The sequence below is a fragment of the Mauremys mutica genome, chromosome 2 (assembly GCF_020497125.1).
Source record: "Mauremys mutica isolate MM-2020 ecotype Southern chromosome 2, ASM2049712v1, whole genome shotgun sequence".
Classification (NCBI taxonomy): domain Eukaryota; kingdom Metazoa; phylum Chordata; order Testudines; family Geoemydidae; genus Mauremys; species Mauremys mutica.
This window is the reverse complement of record NC_059073.1, coordinates 181,547,113-181,569,804: the sequence shown is the minus strand read 5'-3', so window position 1 is coordinate 181,569,804 and position 22,692 is coordinate 181,547,113. Positions and strand designations below refer to the sequence as shown.

Here is a 22,692-nt window from a genome sequence, read left to right as displayed (position 1 = left end):
TGCCAGATAGATATCACACTTGCAAATGTGCGATAGAATACTTTTTAGGAGTAGTGATGTCTTACTAATATGAGAATTGATTACAGCATCTGCTATTAAATCACTACTGAGAAGTGAGGTGAAGCCACTATTTTTTGTGTATATTCATAAGGTGTGCCTAATAGTGAAGTGGAAATTAATGAGAATGTCCTGTAATATACTATATAAAGCCAACTGCTGTAACAAATAACAGAGTCTCAGGAACCAAAATGAGTTCTGTGGGTTTCCCATTGAAATAAATGGCACACCCTGTAATTCATGAAAGATCTCATTCTGACCTCTGAGACCTTGCTACTTAGCAGCAGTCAGCCCTGCAACTGGTAGTCATTCATATTTCACTTTCCCCAGCCAGTCCAAATAACCAGCTTTTGGAAGAATATGACAGCATGACATATGGGTTGTAAAACTGCTCATAAACCATAATAACAAGGCCAAAAAGATTAGATAGCTGTATGTACCACACTCATTGTGACATTTTATGATTAGGAGGTATAGTTATAGCTACTCATTATATCCATTACCTTGTTGACTTGGAAGCAGCCTGAAGCTGTTGTTTGACAAACAGGTTAGAAGTCCAAATTTAAAACAACATATAATAGATATAATTATGGTTCCAATTCTGTTCTTTTGAATACAGTTGGTAATTTTGTTCATTTATGGTTGCAAACTGATAATGCTGTAAGACTGGCTTTGGCAGGATTAAGGACATGTTAGTGTAATGCATGGCTATAATGTGTAATGCATGGGTATTGAGAAGGTTCTGGTAAGATATGAAACAAGAAGAAGCAGAGTTCAAATGATTTTTTTACTAGCACTCCAAGATAGACTTTACTTGTATTTTATTGTTGCATATTGCTGTTTGTTTTTAATTTAAGGCTAAAATCTTCCTATTTGACACACTTTTTTAAATGAAGTGTTACATTGTCTCTTTACTGGAATTTTAATTTTCAAAAAACAATACAACAGCGGTCTGATCCTCCAAACCCTTCTTCACAGAAACCCCATTGCAAAGGGCTACTTGTTAGAAATTAAATGATGCAATCCTGACTTCACTGAAGTCAATGGGAATTTTGCTGTTGACTTGAACGTAGTCAGCATTTCACCCCAGGGTTTTTATTAAAAATGAAATACACACAATACAGTTGTTACAAATATCCCCTTGATATTTTCTCAAAGGATTCTACAACAAATATTCTGTAGCCTGTTATGAAATAACCTTCCCTCTCCCTCCCCTCCCCAAATATACAGTACAGCTTTCACCAAACAAAAATGAATTCATATACAGGATAGATCTTTGACATGCTTTTAAGATCGCAGTGTAGGGTCTAGCCTTATTGAGAGCGAAACTTGATACAATGGGCCTGATTCCCCACTGAGTTACTCCAGATTTGTAATAGTGTAACTCCTTTGATTTCATTGGCATTGAATTAAACCTTCATAAAACAGGAAAATGCTTTGTATATCCAGGATATGTACTAAACCGTCTGGATATTTGTTTGTTATTTAGGTAATAAAAGAGGTCATAGATCAAATTAAGGAAAAATGATTATTACATTTGCAAACAGCATAATACAAAAGTTGCATCAATTAAAACAAAAACAGAGACAGAAATAAATAGCATTATACCATGTTGTTGGTGTACTGTACATACTGCTTAAATGTTGCATTATGCCATGGCATACCGTACAAATGGTACAAAATGAATGGGATTGGAAGCACCAAAATAAAAGCTTTAAATTACTTAGGCTAAGCAAAACTGCTCAGCTAAGAGTCTGAGACCACACTTTAAAAACCCAGACAAGATTTTGCCAAAGATGCTTTAGCCCAGATATTTCTATTAAAACAAATGTGATTATAGGGATCCTCGTTTTGCATTATTCAAAGCCCTAACTTTCCTTCCTTTCCTCTTTTTGCATAGTTTTTTTGCTACTAGGAAAGTAAGTTTATAGGCAGCAGCTTTGTAGAAATATGAGTATGTTCTATCTCTGTGTCTCATGTTAGGGACTAACTACTGTAGATACCTGTTTTGTTCTGTTAGAATCTTCCTAACTTCAGCTCCTGCTTTTTTCCATGTATTACATGGGGTGCACTATTGATACTTATAGAACTTTCTATTTTTACTGTGTTTTTAGTAAAATTCGAAGAATACATCCGCTATACTTGTAAGCATGCTAAAACTATATTAAACACATAGAGAGTAAGACCCTTCTAGTTGGTGTAATTTAAAATTACATCCACCTTACCCCAACCCGTGTTGTTATGCTCACTTTTGTCATATATAAAACAGGATCATAAGTTCTTGAGGACAAAGACAATGTCTTCCTCTTTGTTCTGTAAAGAACCTAGCACTGTTCTTGGCAATCTAAAAATAATGAATAATAATAAAGAATGTTCTTGTTAGTATGAGGGGCATGTTCACTGCAAAAAAAAAAATTATAACCAAGGGTAATTGTTTATGAGATTGAAATCTTTGCAATGAATAAGAAAGAAGTGTGTGACTATTGCTGAGACAAGCTCCAGGCCCTCTGGCTACTGTCCTTTCCAGACGTGTTAATAAGTTCTTTATTAGACATTATTAACATCAAATGATGACATTTTAATAGGTGTTACCCATCCCATTAAAGATCCATTAGGCAGGGTGCACTGCTGACTGACTTAAGTAATACAGGATCTTGGAGGAATATGAATTGAGCTCATCTTGGCAGTCAGGTTTTCTCTCTTCTTAATCAAGGATGATGCCAGGTAAAATGCAGAAGATAATAATTTGGATTTTGCTTTATAAATTGGCACAATCTGAACTGCCAGTGAGCCCACTTACTCAAGCATTCAGAAATGTAGCATGGGACATTTCGTTGTGAACTTTGAGGGAAATTCATCTTTAAAGACAAGATTGTTTGTTGGTTTTGTAACTAAGGCTAAATCGCTACCACATAAATACCTTATAGTTTAAGGTAATATAGCTTTTAAAAGTACTGGACTATAGTCTGTGTCCCATTATAAATTTTTTTATCTGCAAGCACAGATTTCCCATTGTAATCATTGCAATCTACTGTGGATTAAAATCAATTATGGCTGCATGGGTTATTCAAAATTCTGGATGGATATTTTAATTTAAAATACTGACAAAATCTGTAATTCCTATTAATGCTATTAAAGTAAACAAATAATCCTACTGAAGTAACCAAATAATAGTTTTATTGATGATAGCTAAACCTTTACATTCATTTACAGATAAAAATCTGTTAACATTGAGCATATAATGGCCTTTAAAACAATATTTTAAAAAAATCATTAAAAACAAAACAAAATATGCTAGAAATTCAGGAAATTATCAGTTAGATTTCCACAAATATCATTAATTTAACAGTAGTATTCTATTAGTATTGTTTTTAAAGGAGACATTCTTGGAGAAAATGAAGGCATTTCCCACACAAAAATAGTGAAATTAAAAAATATTTTCCCATGCTCATGTAACTCATGACTGGCTTAATGGAAATCTGTATTTCGTAAGCGATTCTCACAAGAGTTGCACATTCTGTTGGCTGTGCTGGAAGCACTATCTTCTTTGAAGCCTCAGAAGTGGTTCTTGTGCTGATTAAAAGCTCCCACTTCACCAGCTGTGTTACTCCATCCAGCCCCAAATACTTTTCTTCAGGGAAGAGGCTTAGAAACTTGTATCTATCATGAACAGGAGCATATTGAGGTTTGTCAGTAGTTGTAAGCTTTGCCAACATAACCTGAGGAGCTTGTAACCATTCCAAGCCTCACATGTCAGGCTGTACTGGGTTCTAGGATAGGATTTTCAAAAGTGCTTAGCATTTTGCACTTAAATAGAGTAGAGTTAGGCCAATGCTGAGTTCTTTTGAAACTCTCACCCCCAAGCCCTACTAGCAAAGTCTGTGTGGTCACGGTAGATACAAGCCCTGATGACATGAGATTCACAGGATTTATCACTTTCTGCCAATACTCATGGTTTATAAAGACTTAAAAAAAACCATGCGCACAGTTCAGAACCCAGCTTCCATAGTAGGAACCACTTTTCACTACTCCCTGTACTCAGAAGAGTGAAAGCTCTGAAAGAGGGTAGGCAAACTTGACACCCACAACCCAAGAGACCTGAGGGAATGTTCCCCCAGGAAACGTTCAAGATTTATTATTAAAAATGGTTCAAGGCTTGTTTAATTTGGGTTTGGCATCAGAATAAATATATCAGGAATACATTTCTTCATGGTTAATTATTCAAGAGCTTTTCTGGAATAGACAGTAGTTGAAAATCTGCTGTTTGGAGCCTGGAATTTCACCTGACATGTTAATTCTAGTTTATGATATCCTGTAAGAAAAGAACTAGGAAGTGTTTTCTAGATTGTACTGCCAGAGCATGACCCTTAATACTAATATTTAGTTTTAACATAAATCCCATACAGAAAGCTCTGGGTGCACTAACAATCAGATTTACAATCCCATAATAATGACTACACAGCTGCAATAAATAATCACATGCAAGTAACAAATTAGCTGACAGAAAGCCCCCTTCACACCTAGTAACATACCCTCAACTTTCCCCAAAATTCTGTCAGATAAGTGGCTTTTTTCAGCTTGTCCAGAGCAGGACCAGCTCCAGGCACCAATCCAGCAATCAGGTGCTTGGGGTGGCCAAGGGGAAGGGGCAGCACATCCAGGTCTTCGGCGGCAGGTCCCTCGGTCCCTCTCGAAGCGAAGGACCAGCCACTGAATTGCCACCGAAGACTGAAGTGTTGGCGGTAGAGCTGCAGATCTCGATCGCGGCTCTTTTTTTTTTTTTTTCCCTGCTTGGGGCGGCAAAAACCCTGGAGCCAGCCCTGTTCCAGAGGGTCCTCAAATTCAGGTTCTTAGACCAAGGGAAGGGAGCAAGTTTCCAAGTGCTGGGGCCTTCACTGAGAGTGCTTTGCTGGCAGTGCTCTCTCCTAACTGAGGGTAATCCAGCTCACGTGCCTCTGCTGACTCCAGCTATGGCAGTACGACATGGGAAGAGAGGCAGCCTCCCAAATAGGCCATTTACCACTTCCGTTTACTGCTTTCATTTACCGCTACCACCACTATTAAGTGAGCAGTGCAGATACCAGCACACCAGTGTCGTGTACCCCTGCCTAGAGGAGGAGAGTGAAGGCAAGACAAAATTATGATGATCAACGAATGGCTCAAGCAATAGTGCTATAAGGAGAGCTTTGGGGTATTCAACCACTGGGAGGCATTCCTGGACAGAAGACTGTTCTCATGGGATGGATTCCACTTGAGTAAGGAATGTAATAGACTTCTGGGGTGGAGGTTGGCACAACTGATTAAAAGAGCTTTATACTAGGAATTTGGGGGAGTTGGTTGGGAGATGCTCATGTAATCTCTATGCCTGATTCTAATATTGACCAGGAGTAAAAGAGGACACAGCAATGGAGAAAGGAACCACAGTAGGTAAAAGAATGGACATCAAGAGGAAAGATTGTTACGGTTAGTGGTATTGGCACTGTCAGGTAGACAATACTGGCAATAAAATGATTGAACCTAATCAGGCAAGGAATCTTGGTGAAGCCAAGTAGAAACACCTAAAATGTCTGTACACCAGTGCAAGGAGCCTGGGTAACAAAATGGAGGAAATAGAGCTACGGTGCAGGAAGTGAAAGCAGATATTATAAGGATAACAGGAACGTGGTGGAATATTAGTCAAGACTGGAGTACAGGTATTGAAGGGTATGCACTGTTCAGGAAAGAGGAATAAAGATAATGGTGGTGGAGTAGCATTGTGTATTAATGATGAGGTAGACTATAAAGACATTAGAAATGATGGAATGGATAAAACGGATTGAGTCAAAATCACTTTGGGGAAGAATGGTAACAGAGTATCAGAGGGGTAGCCATGTTAGTCTGTGCCCACAAAAACAACGAGGAGTCCAGTGGCACTTTAAAGACTAACAGATTTATTTGGGCATAAGCTTTCGTGGGTAAAAAAAAACCCTGGTGACAGAGGCTCCACTGGAATAGTGTTTGGGGTCTGCTACAAACGCCCAGGATCTGATTTGGATGTGGATAGAAACCTCTTTAATATTTTAAATGAAATATATATTACTAGAATTGTGTGATTATTGAATTATTTCTCAGATATAGATTGGAAGACAAATGCTGCTATTAATGGTAGGGCCCAGATATTCTTGGATGAGATAGTCAACAGATTTCTTCATCAAATAGTCACTGAACCAACAAGAGGTGATGCCATTTTAGATTTAGTATTGGTACATAGCGAGGACCGACCTCATAATAAAACTGGTTGTAGAGGACAATCTTGGTTTGGCTGATCATGAGTTAATTCAGTTCCAGGGAGCCCGCTATAATAGACTTGGCAGAGGGCTGGCACAATCATCTCCCACTAGTGGGGAGCTCAAGGCAGAAGATCTGGCTACTGATGCCAGAGGGGGTGTTTCTGGAGATGGAGGTGGAGAGAGAATGCTTGTGCTGGGGTCAGGAGGGGAGAGAATCCTTGCAACAAATTTGTGTCTGTGCTGTGACCCATCTAATATTTTTTTATCTGGACTGCCATTCATAAGAACATAAGAACATAAGAAAGGCCGTACCGGGTCAGACCAGAGGTCCATCTAGCCCAGTATCTGTCTACCGACAGTGGCCAATGCCAGGTGCCCCTGAGGGAGTGAACCTAACAGGCAATGATCAAGTGATCTCTCTCCTGCCATCCATCTCCATCCTCTGACGAACAGAGGCTAGGGACACCATTCTTACCCATCCTGGCTAATAGCCATTTATGGACTTAGCCACCATGAATTTATCCAGTCCCCTTTTAAACATTGTTATAGTCCTAGCCTTCACAACCTCCTCAGGTAAGGAGTTCCACAAGTTGACTGTGCGCTGCGTGAAGAAGAACTTCCTTTTATTTGTTTTAAACCTGCTGCCTATTAATTTCATTTGGTGACCCCTAGTTCTTGTATTATGGGAATAAGTAAATAACTTTTCCTTATCCACTTTCTCAACATCACTCATGATTTTATATACCTCTATCATGTCCCCCCTTAGTCTTCTCTTTTCCAAACTGAAGAGTCCTAGCCTCTTTAATCTTTCCTCATATGGGACCCTCTCCAAACCCCTAATCATTTTAGTTGCTCTTTTCTGAACCTTTTCTAGTACTAGAATATCTTTTTTGAGGTGAGGAGACCACATCTGTACACAGTATTCGAGATGTGGGCGTACCATGGATTTATATAAGGGCAATAATATATTCTCAGTCTTATTCTCTATCCCCTTTTTAATGATTCCTAACATCCTGTTTGCTTTTTTGACCGCCTCTGCACACTGCGTGGACATCTTCAGAGAACTATCCACAATCACTCCAAGATCTTTCTCCTGACTCGTTGTAGCTAAATTAGCCCCCATCATGTTGTATGTATAGTTGGGGTTATTTTTTCCAATGTGCATTACTTTACATTTATCCACATTCAATTTCATTTGCCATTTTGTTGCCCAATCACTTAGTTTTGTGAGATCTTTTTGAAGTTCTTCACAATCTGCTTTGGTCTTAACTATCTTGAGCAGTTTAGTATCATCTGCAAACTTTGCCACCTCTCTGTTTACCCCTTTCTCCAGATCATTTATGAATAAATTGAAATTCCCCACAACACGAGACTTAAGGCCCAGGGATGAGGTATAATTGAGCCATGAACATGCTTATTATTATTCTTTCTATTGAGGTAGCACCCAGGAACCCCCATCAGGCACCAGGACCCCTTTGTGCTAGGCGCTGCCGCCTGAAACTCCTCCAACAGCCAGATCCGCATACAGAACAAGTGGGGCACAGTGAGGTATAAGCTGGGCTGCCTTTATAGACTTCATAGTCTCACCTACTTCTTTCTAGCTATTCACCACTGACTGTCTCTCTTAGGTACTTATTTAGCTCACATCACCATGGTATCTCAGTGCCTTGTAATCTTTAATGTATTTATCCTCACAACATCTCTGTGTTGGACTATTTTACCAATGGGAAACTGAATCATAAAGTAAGTGACTCATCTAAGGTCAAACAGTAAGTGTGTGGCAGAGCCAGCATTTAAACCCAGGTCTCTCAAGCCCCAGGTTGATGTACTAACCACCAGACCATCCTTCTTCTCTGATGAAAACAGCTGTGCTGAGATGCTTGATTTTTAGATTAGTTGTCCCAAGTGCCATAGAGTGGACTACAGCTAGCAGCAAATGTCATGACTTGCTGGATGTTTTACTCTGGTGACAGAAGAACCACTGCACACCACCAGTTTGAGAACCATTCACCATTCACCTTCTTTCATTCTCTTATTTTTCAAAACTTGTAGTGTCACAATTGGTATTTATCGCTGTGAATTAATAGTTCTTTTAAATTTTAATCAACTTTTTCCTATGCATCACAACTCAGCATTTCCTCACTGCCGGAGAAGGGGCTGGCTCCCAGTAACGCCAATGACTTCAGCAGAAGCAGGGTGAAGCCCAAAGGAATCTGCTCAATGCAAATTACAGGAGCATTTCAGAACTACTCTTCCCCTCCTCCCACCCCAAACCTTCATAATATCTCCCTTTGTATTGAGCTTTCCTCTTAAATAACGTTCAGGGTGTTTTAAAAAACAGCACAGAAAAGCCTGTTTTGTTAGATAAGTTTAGTAGGCCCATAGTAACCCAAAATTGTTAAATACTGATATTGTTCCAAAGGCAGCAATCGGGGACCCGCCAGCCCCGCAGCACACACTCCCAGTAGGCTTGACAGGGTTTGTGCTTGAGTCAGTGGATCTTTCTGAAGTAAATTAGGTTAGCCCTGAGCTTTCAGTGCTCTGGCTACATTTTGGCTCCAGGACATCATGGTGAATAGGGTAGCCTTGTTAAGAAAGAGGGTTAATGTACTGTATTGATTGATTGATTGAGGCAACATCCGTGTAATAAACGCTGTGTGCAAATTGTGTAAATTGTGCTTTTGTTGTTATGAGCAAAAATAGAATTTGATTTTAGACCAGCATTAAATGACCTCAGCATCTGTTATCATAGATAATTTTTAAAGGTCTCTTTTAAAAGAGTCCTTCAAATTTTGGTTTCTCTAGCCTGTATTCAAAAACATGCAGGGTGTTTGTGGATTTTAGTTTAGCCTCAAATGCGACATATAGTGAATGGATGAGGACATGAGTGGAAATATATAAAACGTTGTTGGTTTTGGCTTGCTTTGGTGTTTTTAATTTAACAAGCCTATTTGGCTTTTTTACATGCTGCTGTATAACTCCTCTGTGGGTGTATGCTAGAGAGGTCAACATTCTGCAGTAGGAAATGACTGGTTACATGTCAGTATTCTCCAAGAGTTCATCTCAATTACTGGATTTGTCAAACATGACAAGCCTGAATGACTGTGTGGTGAAAATAGCACACAGTTTGACTATTAAAGTAATTGGAGCATTGACATTTAACCAAACTGTAAGAGAATTGCAGTAATAAGTCTGAGGAGCAGAACCACAAGCAAAGCAGAGAATAACATTTTTATAAAATCTGCAGTGAAACAGATGTTTTCTTGTATTTTATTAATGTGTGGTACAATATCTTTTGTTTTAAAATTAGATGTTAAATGAAAGATGATTTGTCTGTCTTTTTTCTTTATTGAGAAATGGTAAGGTTTATATGACTAGAGATGCCATTAATATAATATGATATAAATAATAGTAATATGCATAAAATAATGCATTGTATATGTAATACCTATGTATACACTTTAATATCTTTATAGCCATAGCTGGGTAGATATCATTTATGAGGAGAAGTTAATCATATTGCAGTGTTCTGTGAGAAATGTGTTTATCATTCTCATATGCCTTCTGCCCACTAGTCCACTTCCTTTGGCTTCTACTCTAACATGCCAAACCTGAGATATTGGACTTAAAATTCATGACATTTGAAGACACAAAAATGCTATTTTAGGTCATTTTGGGAGGTGGATTATATTTCTGAGCTTTAAATTTTCCCTTCCGCAGAGCCCTGACCAGGTGGAGAGAGACAAGTAAGCTTTCTAAAATAATTTCTCTAGCCTTTACAAAAGTCATGAAGCTGTTGTTTGGAATAAAGGCATTATTGCCGTGAGTTTGGAACTGTTGTATTACATACAAGTTGCAAATGAGTTAATCAAGTCATCCAAAGGAGGGCTGCTCAAACCTATGTACAGCATTTTATCATGTATGAATATATGATTTGTGTGCATATTATATATCTATATCTCAATATCTATATATCATATCTAATATAGATCTCACCTAGTAGATATAAAATGGTATCATTTCTTGGATGGGAATCAGAGTAATCTTGGCATAGACTTAAAGCATTTTTCTCCATTTACATTGAGACTTTTTTAAACAATTTGCTTCTCTTGCATTGACATAAACATCAACTTCTCAGAGAAATATTAAGAAAATGGAGAACAACATTAGCTGTAAGTAAAGGGAAACATTGTCAGTCTGAATAATTTAGATTTAAATTTATGGATGTGATTAGAAAAAAACTGATTTCATATACAATCAATGACACAGCATCTCAGACAACAACTTAGAAACCAGTCTCTTCCCCCATTCCCAAAATAGGAATTGAAACAATGGTACATTTTTTGGATTCAGTCTGAAGGGATATATCTAAAGCTGATATTCCTGTATTTAGACAGATAGTATATTCGTGTGAATTGGTAATCTCCAAGATGAATTTTCTCATGCACAGAATCCTCTCATGTCCGAACAGTCATGCCTGCTGTCTAGGGTCCTCCCAAGGATAGAAGCAGGTACTGTATTCGTCACTGAAAAACTGGGAATGTCCTATTTTTAGTGGTATACAACTCCTAGGTAGTTCAGTAATTCCGAAAGGAGGGGGAGAGAGCAGGAGGAAGCAAGAGTCTGTCTACAATGAGCACATCATGCTAATTCATATGCAAGACTTTAAAATAAATTGGGTGTGTTAGTGAAGAGTGTCCCTTTCCACAAGACAATCCAAGTTGATATTGATTTCTGGATGATGTCATAGTATCCTCTTGCACAGAGGCTACCTTTCCTGGGAAGGGAACTCCAGTTAGTACGAAGAGCCAAGTAAAGGGGGATTTGATTATTAGAAATATAGGTGGTTGGGTTTGTGATGACCAGGAGAACTGCATGGCAAATTGCCTGCTGAATGTGAAGGTTGTGGATATCTCAAGACATCTAGACAGACTTGTGCCCAGTGCTGGTGAGGAGCCAATGGTCATGGTATGTGTAGGTACCAGTGACATAGCTAGAAGTGGGAAAGAGGTTGTGGAGGCCAAATTTAAGCTGCTAGCTAAGAGATTATAGTCCAGGATATCCATGGTAGCATTCTCTGAAATGCTTCTAGCTCCACGCACAGGGCCAGGAAGACAGGCAAAACTGGAGGGTCTCAATGCATGGATGAGACGATGGCGTCGGGAGTAGGGATTTAGGATTATTAGGAACTGAGGAACCTTTTGGGAAAGGAGGAGCCTATACAGGCATGTAAAATTAAAAAGGTTGTAGAGGATTTTTTAAACTAAGGCCTGGTGTAGGCTGACAGGTGCAGAGGACAATACAGCTTGGGAAGAAACATCCCTTAGGGACAAATTTATTAAAAGGGGAAATGCTATATCCTAGTAAAAAGGATAGGAAAGAAGTTGGTAAAGTACAGTAGGAGCTAGTGAGGAACAATCAAATGTAAAATAGTACCATTTAAATATAACATATGAAGGCAAGAAACTGAATATTAACAAAATGTACAAGTGCTTATGTACAGATACTAGAAGACTAAATTCTGAGATGAGTGAACTAGAGTGCCTGACATTAAATGAGGATATTGGTATAATAGGCATCATGGAAACTTGATGGAATGAGGATAATCAATGGGACATGGTAATACCAGGGTACAAAATATACAGGAATGACAGAATATTGGTGGGGGGAGTTGCACTATATGTGAAAGAGAGTCAAAAAAAAGTAAAAAATTTTAAATGAATCAAATTATGCCATAGACTCTCTATGGATAGATATTTCATGTTTGAACAATAGGAGTATAGCAGTAGGAGTATAGGACCGACTGTCTGACCAGGATGGTGACCATAATAGTAAAATGCTCAGGGAGATTAGAGAGGCTATGAAGGCAGAAAATGCAATAATAATGGGGGATTTCAACTAGCCCCATATTGATTGGGCACATGTCACCTCCGTAAGGGATGCAGTGATCAAATTTCTAGACACCATAAACGGCTGCTTCTTGGAGCAGCTTGTCATGGAACCCATGGCAATTCTTGATTTTGTCCTAAGTGGAGCACAAGATCTCATCCAAGAGGTGAACATAGCTGAACCACTCAGTAATAGCAATCATAATATAATTAAATGTAACATCCTTGTAGGGGAAAAAAGCTAAAGAAATCCACCACTGTGGCATTTAACTTCTAAAAGGGGAAGTACACAAAAATGAAGAAGCTAGTTATATGGAAATTAAAAGGAACAGTCACAAAGATGAAATGCCTACAAACTGCATGGAGACTATTTAAAAACACCATAATAGAGGCTCAAACTAAATGTATACCCCAAATTGAAAATGGCAAGAGGACCAAAAAAATGCCACCATGGCTAAACAGCAGAGTAAAAAAGGCAGTTAGAGGCAAAAAGGCATCTGTTAAAAATTGGAAGTCAAACCTTAGTGAGGAAAATAGAGAGGAGCATAAACTCTGACAAGTCAAGTGTAAAAGTATAAAGCAGGCCAAAAAAGAATTTGAAGACCCACTAGCTACAGACACACAAACTAGCAGCAAAAAAAAAAAAGAAAAAAAAAAAGGACATCAGAGTCAGGAAGCCTACCAGTCAGTGGGGCTACTGGACAAGCGAGGTGCTAAAGGAGCACTCAAGGAAGGCAAGACCAGTGCAGCGAAGTGACATGAATTCTGTGCATTAGTCTTCACTGTAGAGGATGTGTGGGAGATTCCCGCATCTGAGCCATTCTTTTTAGGTGACAGATCTGAGGAACTGGCCCAGATTGAGGTGTCAGATGGTATTCACCCAAAAGTTCTGAAGGAACTCAAATATGAAATTGCAGAACTAACAACTCTGGTATGTAACCTATTACTTAAATCTGCCTCTGGACCACATAACTGGAGGGTAACTAATGTAATGCTGATTTTTTAAAAAAGGCTCCAGAGGCAATCCTGGCAAAGAGAGACTGGTAAGACTAATTTCAGTAATAGGCAAATTGGTTGAAACCATAGTAAAGTACAGACATATCAGATACAGATAAATATGATATGGTGAGCAAGAGTCAGCATGGCTTTTGTAAAGGGAAATCATGCCTCAGCAACCTATTAGAATGCTGTGAAGGGGTCAAAAAGCATGTGGACAAGGGTGATCCAGTGGATTTAGTGTACTTGGATTTTCAGAGAGCCTTTCACAAGGTCCCCCACCAAAAAGCTTTTAAGCAAATTAAGCAGTCATGGGATAAGATGGAAGCTCCTCTCATGGATCAGTAACTGGTTAAAAGATAGGAAACAAAGGATAGGAATTAATGATCAGTTTTCACATTGGAGAGAGGTAAATTGTGGGGTCCCCAATGATCAGTACAGTGACCAAAGCTGTTCAACATATTCATAAATGATCTGGAAAAAGAGGTAAACAATGAAGTGATGAAGTTTGCAGATGATACAGAATTACTCAAGATCGTTAAGTCCAAAGCAGACTGCGAAGAGTTACAAAGGGATCTCACAAAACTGGGTGACTGGGCAACAAACTCGGAGATGAAATTCAGTGTTGAGAAATGCAAAGCAGTGCACGTTGGAAAAAAATAATCGCACTTATACACACAAAATGTTAAGGTCTAAATTAGCTGTTACCACCCAAGAAAGAGATCTTGCAGTCATTGTGGACAGTTCTTTGAAAACATCTGCTCAATGTGTAGCAGCAGCCAAAAAAGCTAAAACTATGTTGAGAACCATTAGGAAAGGGATAATAAATAAAACCAAAGATATAATGCCACTGTGAAAAGCCATGGTAGGTCCACATCTTGCATGCTATTCTGGTCACCCCATCTCAGAAAAGGTATATTAGAATTGGAAAAGGTGTAGAGAAGGGCAATTATGATTAAACATGATTGGGGTACAGAGCAGCTTCCATCTGAGGGGACATTAAAAAGGCTCAGAGTTTTCAGCTTAGAAAAGAGATGACTGAGGGGGAATGTGATAAAGGTCTATAAAACATGAATGCTTTATCCCTGACCAGCTTGGCTAATACCCATTCATGGGCCTCTCCTCCAAGAACTTATCTAATTCTTTTTTGAATCCAGTTATACTTTTGGCCTTCACAACATCCCTTGGGGCAATGAGTTCCACAGGTTGACAGTACATTGTGTGAATAAGTACTTCCTTTTGTTTGTTTTAAACCTGTTGCCGGGGTCACCCAATGAAATTAATAAAGCATTGAAGCACATGCATAAGTCCATCCCTAATGGACAAAACATATAAGGCCCCAATTGCAAAACACATAAGCATATGCTTTAAATCCCATTGCAGTCAATGGGATTTATGCGCACACCTAAGTGCTTTGCTTAATAGTGATGACAGCTGAATCAGGGCCTAAATAAGTATTTATGGTTAGACGACCTCCTTATGCTAGTATTTGCTATTGTAAGTACAGGGAAATTCAAGGGAATGCAGTGGATACTAGGGTAACTTTATTTATCTACTTTATTTAAAACTGACACTTTTGTTAGAAACACCACTCTAGTTTAGACTGTAGATTCATAAAAAAACTAGATACACAAAGAGACCATTGTAATAGGTGTTGGCAGTGTTGTTGTAACCATGTTGGTCCCAGGAGAGGTGTAGTGGGTGAGGTAATGACTTTGTTAGACCAACTTCTGTTAGTGAAAGAGACAAGATTTTGAGCTTACAGAGCTCTTTTTCAGGTCCTGTAGGATCTGGCCCAGGTCCTGAAAAAGAGTTAGTTAAATTAGTTCCTTTTACATATCTACAATTTATACTGCAGGTACTATGTATTTACATATAAATGAACAATTTCCAACTGCTTGCATCTAACACCCTTCGTGTAAAAACATATAGCCTGATTCTTCTCCAGCACTGATGTAACTCCATGACCTCTCTGGAGTTACTCCTGATTTACACTTGCGAGAGGCCTGGTCTACACTTAAATTAGGCTGACATAGCTACAGTGCTGAGGGGCATGAAAAATTCACACCTCTGAGCACTGTAGTTAAGCCCATGCCGCAATGTAGACTTGGGTAGGTCAAGGGAAGAATTTTTCCATCCACCTAGCTACTGTTGCTTGGGGGAAGTGGATGACCCTCACCAATGGGGAAAAAAACCTTCCCTCACTGTATGAAGCGTCTGCACTGTGGAGCTTCAGTGACACCCATAGTGTAAACATGGCATAAGTGAGATCAGAAATTTGTCCCCAGTGATCAAACTCTGGCACACAGATTGTGGACCAGATCCTCAGCTGTTGTAAGTCAGTTTAGCTTTTGATGATCTGGCCCATCATTTCTTTTGCTGTTCTCTTGTCGTACCGTAGAGTTCTCAGGCTCTTAATTTTTAAAATTCCAGGGTTAAACTGGTAGTGAAATAAGCCTATAAAGGAAAAAAAATTAAAGAGCAGGAAACAGTTTCTTTAGGTTCCAGAGATTGAGACTGGGTTCCAGCAATTCATGTATGCAAGAACAATGTAACCATCTTGCTCTACACCCACAGAATTGTAGTTTGTGATCTTACAGATACTCTTTGATCTGTTTAACAGCCAAATAGTCTGAATATAACCAGATTTAGGGTGCATTAAATCCAAAATGAGACAATTTAACTGCAAGGTTAATAATCTTGAATCTAGAGTCGATGGTTTGGAACAGTAGCTAACCAAGAGGGATTAGAGGACTATATCCAATACAGATGAAATGGTGCCTTCCACAAGGGAAACATCCACCCCAATTAAAGGGAAAGTGCATCAATGTTATGGTCCAAAATAGTAAGCACTAAATTTGTAGCCCTTTGTTAGAATTCTTCAAATAGGAAGAAAAGATGACAACCAGGATAAAAGCCTTATTTTTCAATTCTCAGGCATTTGGTTGAAGACAGAATATGCACTGAAAGCAAGAGAGCGTATCTGCATATATGAGTCCCGCAACCTATACTAAGACTTTTTCTTAGTCTGTGGTAGCTGATGCAGAGGCATTGCTCCCTTTACTACTGAACACAAGGATACAGCAGTGAAGGGAACGTTTATCTACTGCTGTGTTAGTCACCATCTGGCAAAAGGTTGCTGGTAAAGGTTTCAGGAGCAGTAGGGAAATCTTCTATTGATTTTGGGCCCATGTTATGCATCTGCCTATGCATCTAACAGTACGTCTTCACTACCCGCCGTATCGGCGGGTAGCAATCGATTTCTCGGGGATCGATATATCGCGTCTCATCTAGACGCGATATATCGATCCCCGAATGAGCTCCTGTCGACTCCGGAACTCCACCAACCCGAACGGCGGTAGCGGAGTCGACATGGGGAGCCGCGGACGTCGATCCCGCACCGTGAGGACGGTAGGTAATTCGATCTAAGATACGCAACTTCAGCTACATTATTCACGTAGCTGAAGTTGCGTATCTTAGATCGATTTCCCCCCGTAGTGTAGACCAGCCCTAATACAATGGAAAAAATGTTGTTTCTCTTGAGAGGGGGAGGAAAAACAGCAGAGAGTTCACATAGAGGACTCCCCAACATCTGCATCCTGCAGATGTCGTATTTGTATTATGTTGCCCCAGAGGGACACTACAGGGGGTGTTCTCCACAAACTGGATGAGGACTAGTGGGTCCCTTCCTTATCCAGTGGCCAAAATCCCAGGTGGCAGGGGAAGCACTGGGCTGTAAGTGCTTTTCTGTATCCCATACACACTGGTTAGGTCCCCTAGACTGCACAGTTTTAATATACCAGTCCTGTAATATAAGAATATAGTGGCTTGTTCTATGGCTTCCATGTCTGTGGGCCGGATCCTGAGTTCCTTACTCGGGTTTTATTCTGGCAAAGTCCCAGTGGGAGATTGCCTGAGTAAGAATTAAGTAAGTGCCCTAGGGATTTGGCTCTGTGTTTGTTTGTAACTCAATGCCTAAAGGCATGTGCAAGTTATCTGATTCATTTAATTGGTAATACACCTCTACCCTGATATAACACGACCCGATATAACACAAATTCTGATATAACGCGGTAAAGCAGTGCTCCAGGGGGGAGGGGCGGGGCTGCGCACTCTGGCAGATCAAAGCAAGTTCGATATAACGCGGTTTCACCTATAATGAAGTAAGATTTTTTGGCTCCCGAGGACAATGTTATATCAAGGTAGAGGTGTAATTGCTGTTCAGTTGCCTGATGCTACAGTTTAATAATTACCAAAGGGCCACAGATCTGATGGGCCTGACTGGTGGAAGACTTCTCTGAGTGAGAAACTGCAGTAATTTTTTAAATGGGTCCATACTCTGACAGAGGAAAAGATTTAAGTTTCCCTGCTCAACTACCATTTTCCCCAGGTGGGTGTTATAAGGAGCCTTAAGAGACAAGACTGATCCTCTTGTGAGCATCTCAGGGGTTCCTGTGAGCATCTCAGGATGTGGACTGGGCGAGGCTGGGATCTCTGCATTGTAGCAGGCAGAGCTGCCTGCACATTGTGTGTTGAGAATAAACATCTATTTGTTGCATAAAGCCATTTACAGCTTGTTTCATTTCCAACACTTATTGGTATAAGTGGCATTGAAACACCAGTTCCAGCAGACCATAATGTGTCCAAAAGTGTCCTTCACTGAACAGCTTCAATGGAATTGTGCTCAGAGAACAGGGTTGAATTTGGTCTTCCACCTTGTGTGAGTCTCAGTAAATCTTCCTTTTCCTGTAGGGAAATTTCAGGGATTTATTCCTGCCTGAAATACAGGGATGGATATATGGAGATGGGCCCACAGCCTTGTTAATATGTTTAGCCCTCTGAAAATATTTTAAAGATATGGTCCTGCCACATAGCAAATCTTTGGTGGGAGAAAGAGAACGTATTATTTTTGTTACTACACTAACTTAAATTATGGTTCTGTTCTGATTCATCCTTCTTGCATTACTGTGGGCTTTTCTAAGAGACATGAGCTTAATTTGCCTCCAGTAGCAGTTTCAGTAGCAAAAACAAATGTTACTATGTGACAAATTACTAACCACGCAGCCAGTCGCAGTAGAAATTACATGTTAAACAGTTGTACAAATTGAAGACATTTTTGCAGTCCCTCGAGGATTTATTTATGTATTTATTTTTATGAAATTGTAAAGCTCAGCTGAGTGCGGTGCACATAATGATGTGCTTATGCTGTCGGACTTGTGCGATTCTTTATATTCGATACTGGAACTGTTTTCTTTTTTTAAACTAAATGCTTCTTCAGCACCTGGAGATGGTCATAGGACCTTCCACGGAAATCTCGGAGCTGAAATCAACTCTGTATCTGTGAACAAGGGCTGCGATCCTGTGAAACACACTCAGGTCCCAGTACAGAAAAACACTTGAGCACTTAAGCAGACGAGCCATCCTTTTGTAGTAAGGAGATGAGCTTGGGCTGCATTCCACATCAGACCCAAGATCCAGTAGCTTTTGGACAAGCAGCGGGTGGGAAGGCCTTACTGTACTGTCTTGATTGCTCCACATGGGCTAGGTTGTGCCCAAATCTTACTCCCACAAAGATTGCCATTGTGCCTAATCCTTGAATGAGGCGTAGGTGGGGGGGGGCGGGGAGGGATGGGAAGGCTTGTTATGCCCTATCCTGTCTTGCAGTGGCTGCGGGGAGAAGGTACAATCTGATCGTTGCAGTTTTCAGTTAAAATGATCTGAAATTTGTGAGTTTCAGCTTAAAAACTTGGGAGTTTCTGCTGACTTTTGCTTTCAGATTTGGGATCCCTTTGAACCAAAACTCAGGCACTGTGAGCTCCTATTGATCAGAACCAAAGAAAACATTCCCTCCTACAAACCCCTGCAAAGTGAAAGCATTCCCTTTCACAGTTTTATTATTAGCCTCTTCTTAATAGCATCACTTTCTTCCAAATGTCTTTTGTTGTTGTAGTTGTAAAAAGCATCTTTTTATTCTCAGCTAGCTAGGTAGCGCTGGGTTAGTCAAAATGAAAGTGACACTCAAGCTTCAAAGACTCCTGTACAGTACATTTTTAACACAGCATTTTTAATGAATTGCAGTCACTAGGAAACACCATTATCTAGGTCAGATTTTTCTAATATTGTTTTCTGTGGATGCTCAGGCCTGCTGTGCATTCTCTAAAATGAGTTCTCATGTGAAGCCTCCCAGTGTCTGTTAGAGCTTCATTTTCTCACTGTTTTCTGGTATGACTGACTTAATTACATGTCTGTTTTAAAAAAAATGTACAGATGCTGGAGTTAATAGGAACCCTGTTTAAGGCTCAGTCCTACCCTTTCTTTGGGGGAAAAGAACCCCAAATATCTCAGAGTTGTAACTTTATACTATAGATGCTAAATCCTGCTCTGAGTTACACCCTGTGCAAACCCATTGCCTTCAATGAGCTTGCTTGGATTGTGTCAGGAAAGATGCAACCACTATCATCAAAGCAAGTAGGAGTCACTCCTATGAAACTAAGGGCAGACTTGGGTCTGATGGCCAGAAGTGTAACACCATTTACACTGCATCCAATTCAGTTTTGCCAGATCCGGGCATGCAGATTTGAGGCTCCATGTCCCTGGTTCTCATAGGTAAGGATCAGCTTTTAGCCCATGTATCTCTCGTCCCATGTGAATCTCCAGTTACATGATTTCTGTCTGCTATCTTCCTTACGCTGGCTACCCAATCCAGATAGATGTCCAAGCCACTTCTTCACTGGCCACATAGGCTAACATTATAAAGTGAAAAATAAATAACCTTCACTTTGAAACATGGCAACATTTTGCAGTTAGCAGCATTTCACAAGATGTCACTTTCAATAGTATGCCACATAGACTATGGCCTGCCTCTGTAATAAATACAGAGCATGACATGCCTTTCATTTTACTGAGTGGCACTGCCATACGTCACAACACGTTGCATTCCCCTTTTACATTTTTACAATTTCCGGTCTGTTGTGTTCTTTCAGATGTGATGCTCTGAAACAATTACATAAAATGAGCAATCCAGATTCTGTTGTCAGTTATACCAGTGTAAATGTGGAGTGACTCTGTGGGCTCCACTGCAACTCTGGATTTACACTTGTAAAACCGAGAAGAGCCCTAGTACCTTATGTTAGTAATTTGTATACAATTGTACTTCAATTGCATAATGAATAATATATCACAGTTAATGTCTCTGACACAAACGTAAAAGGGATGAGCCAAATACTTTCCTCTGTTACACGAGGGCACAGCAGAGCGGTTGTCCCTGTGGAATGGAGGTCAGAACTGGGTGTGGCTTTAATCCATTCATTGGATTCAGTCTCCAGCCCTTAAGAAGATTAAAAATCCACATCTCAAGTGATGGATTTTAGCAGTGGGAACTTTGAGTTACAGTATTATTTTTATTTCTCTATTTCAGTAGTTGAAATATGTTTTAAATCACTTGTAGCGTGCCAGTTCCCTAGTGACTATGCATCTGAGCAGACTCATGTACATTGTTTATTACAGGAGCTGCCATGAAATGTGCCCCTGACATGCCTGTTTCAGACAAGAGTAATTAAATGTATTCTACAAAATAATTAAAAGAAGGTAAATTGGGCACTGCAATTTATCCGTTTATATCATACAAGCGCAAGGAGTCATTCCATTAAATCAAAAGATGACAAATATAAAACCGATAAAAGGAAATACATTTTTTACTCAGCACAAAACGTGCGGGCCTCATTGTCACAAAATATCATTGAGGTCAAGAGCTTTCAAGGATTCCCAAAAGGTTTAGACATTTAGAATACCCAGCTGCAGTGGTGCTTGTCATCCAGAGATCTCAGAGCACTTTACAGAACAAGAGCAGGATCGTCATCCTTATTTTACAGATGGGGAAACTGAGGCACAGCAGTGCAGTGACTTGCCCAAGGTCACCCCGCAGGTCAGTGGCACAGTGGAAATGGAACCAATTCCCCTACCTCCCAACCCTGCACCCTATAAAATGTATCACACTGGATTTTCTTACACATTTTATACAGAGAGAACTGGGCAAAAAAAAAATTGGACAAAACTTTTTTGGCCAAAAAATGCAGATTCAGGTTGACCAAAACTTTTAGCGAATTTGAGTCGATTTCAGCACATTGTTTCAATCCAAATGAAAAAGGGGGAAAATCAAAAATGCCAAAATGAATTGTTTCAATATAAGTAATTAAGTATTCGTTGGAACAGATGACTAGATCGCAGCTGGGTGCCCTAACTACCCAGCAATAGAGTCACTCTCACATTCTCTCTGCCCCTGTGACTATTTCAAGTACTCTATACAAAGTAGAACAGTTTCAGCAGGAGAGGCTGAGAAAAACCCTCTAGAATACTCCGTAGTCCAATGGTTGGAGTACTCTCCTGAGAAGGGAGCAACCTGGGTTTAGGTCTCTGCTTCACAGCAGGCTGAGCAGGGATTTGAACCCTGGTCTACCACATCTGGAATGAGTGTTCTAACTGCTGGGCACAAGTTTGCCTTTGCCTCAATTTTGTGACTCTAGCCCTTCATTTCATTTACTTTTGTTAAAAAATGCCTCAAATGAAATGAAAATTTTGCAACTTTTCAATGTGATGAAAATTCTAAAACATTTCTGTTTTGGTTCAACCCAAACCAAAAAGGTGGGGGTTTTTTTGTTTTTTGTTTTTTTTCCGAATGCCATCAAACCGAAGAAGCAGCACTACTTTTAATCTCTGTGGCTTGTGTTAATTCTGTTTAATCTTTCATCATGTTAAACAAAAGTCAGTTTGTCCTTTCCTGGGGCCATTACAACATGGGAATCAATGCAAAGATAGTTGCAGGGGTTCTCATTTAGAGGCATTCATTCATAATCCAGTATGACATGTTCCCTTTACGCCATTACCTCAGTTATTTACACCAAACATTTGAACTGTCAATTCTCCATACACTAAGCAGAATTAATATTGCAACAGCACGTTATCAGTAGGGAAAACTTACCATAGCAGTAATGTGGTGGTGTGGTTGTGTTCTTGTTCAGTGTGAAAGGAAGAGCTATGGTAGCCCATATGAACAGATACATTTCTGTAGTCAGAAAAAAATGTTACACAGATCACACAAAATTGAATTAAGAATTCTAATAGCTAATAAAAAAGTGTGTGTTTTTGTTAAGCACTTCTTGGGAAGGGGATTGTTTTCTGCTAAATAAATAAAACAGGCTAGCAGAAAATTGGCCTTTGCATAGGAAAGACTATAAATGCAAGCATAATTTTCTTTTTAGAAAGTGGTTCATTTCTGGTAGGGTATTTCCTATAATCACAGAAGTATTAAAGCTTCACAGCATTATAACTGTGGATATTTGCTAGATGGTGGTGTCATTCCCTATTGTAAAACAGCAAATCAGTTGTAAATAGGTCAAAGAAAAGAGTCAGTAAAGGGTAGTTTTATGATATAGATCAGTGACGAGAAATACATCAGAGAAATAAAATGTAATTTTATGTCAGAA

The 22,692-nt window shown here is 39.6% G+C and overlaps 1 protein-coding gene across 16 annotated transcripts in view; it reads left to right on the top strand.

Annotated features, from left to right (window-relative positions):
- LOC123362924 (poly(rC)-binding protein 3-like) overlaps positions 1–22,692 on the top strand; it is a 752,406-nt gene that overhangs the window by 607,822 nt on the left and 121,892 nt on the right. The window lies entirely within an intron of this gene.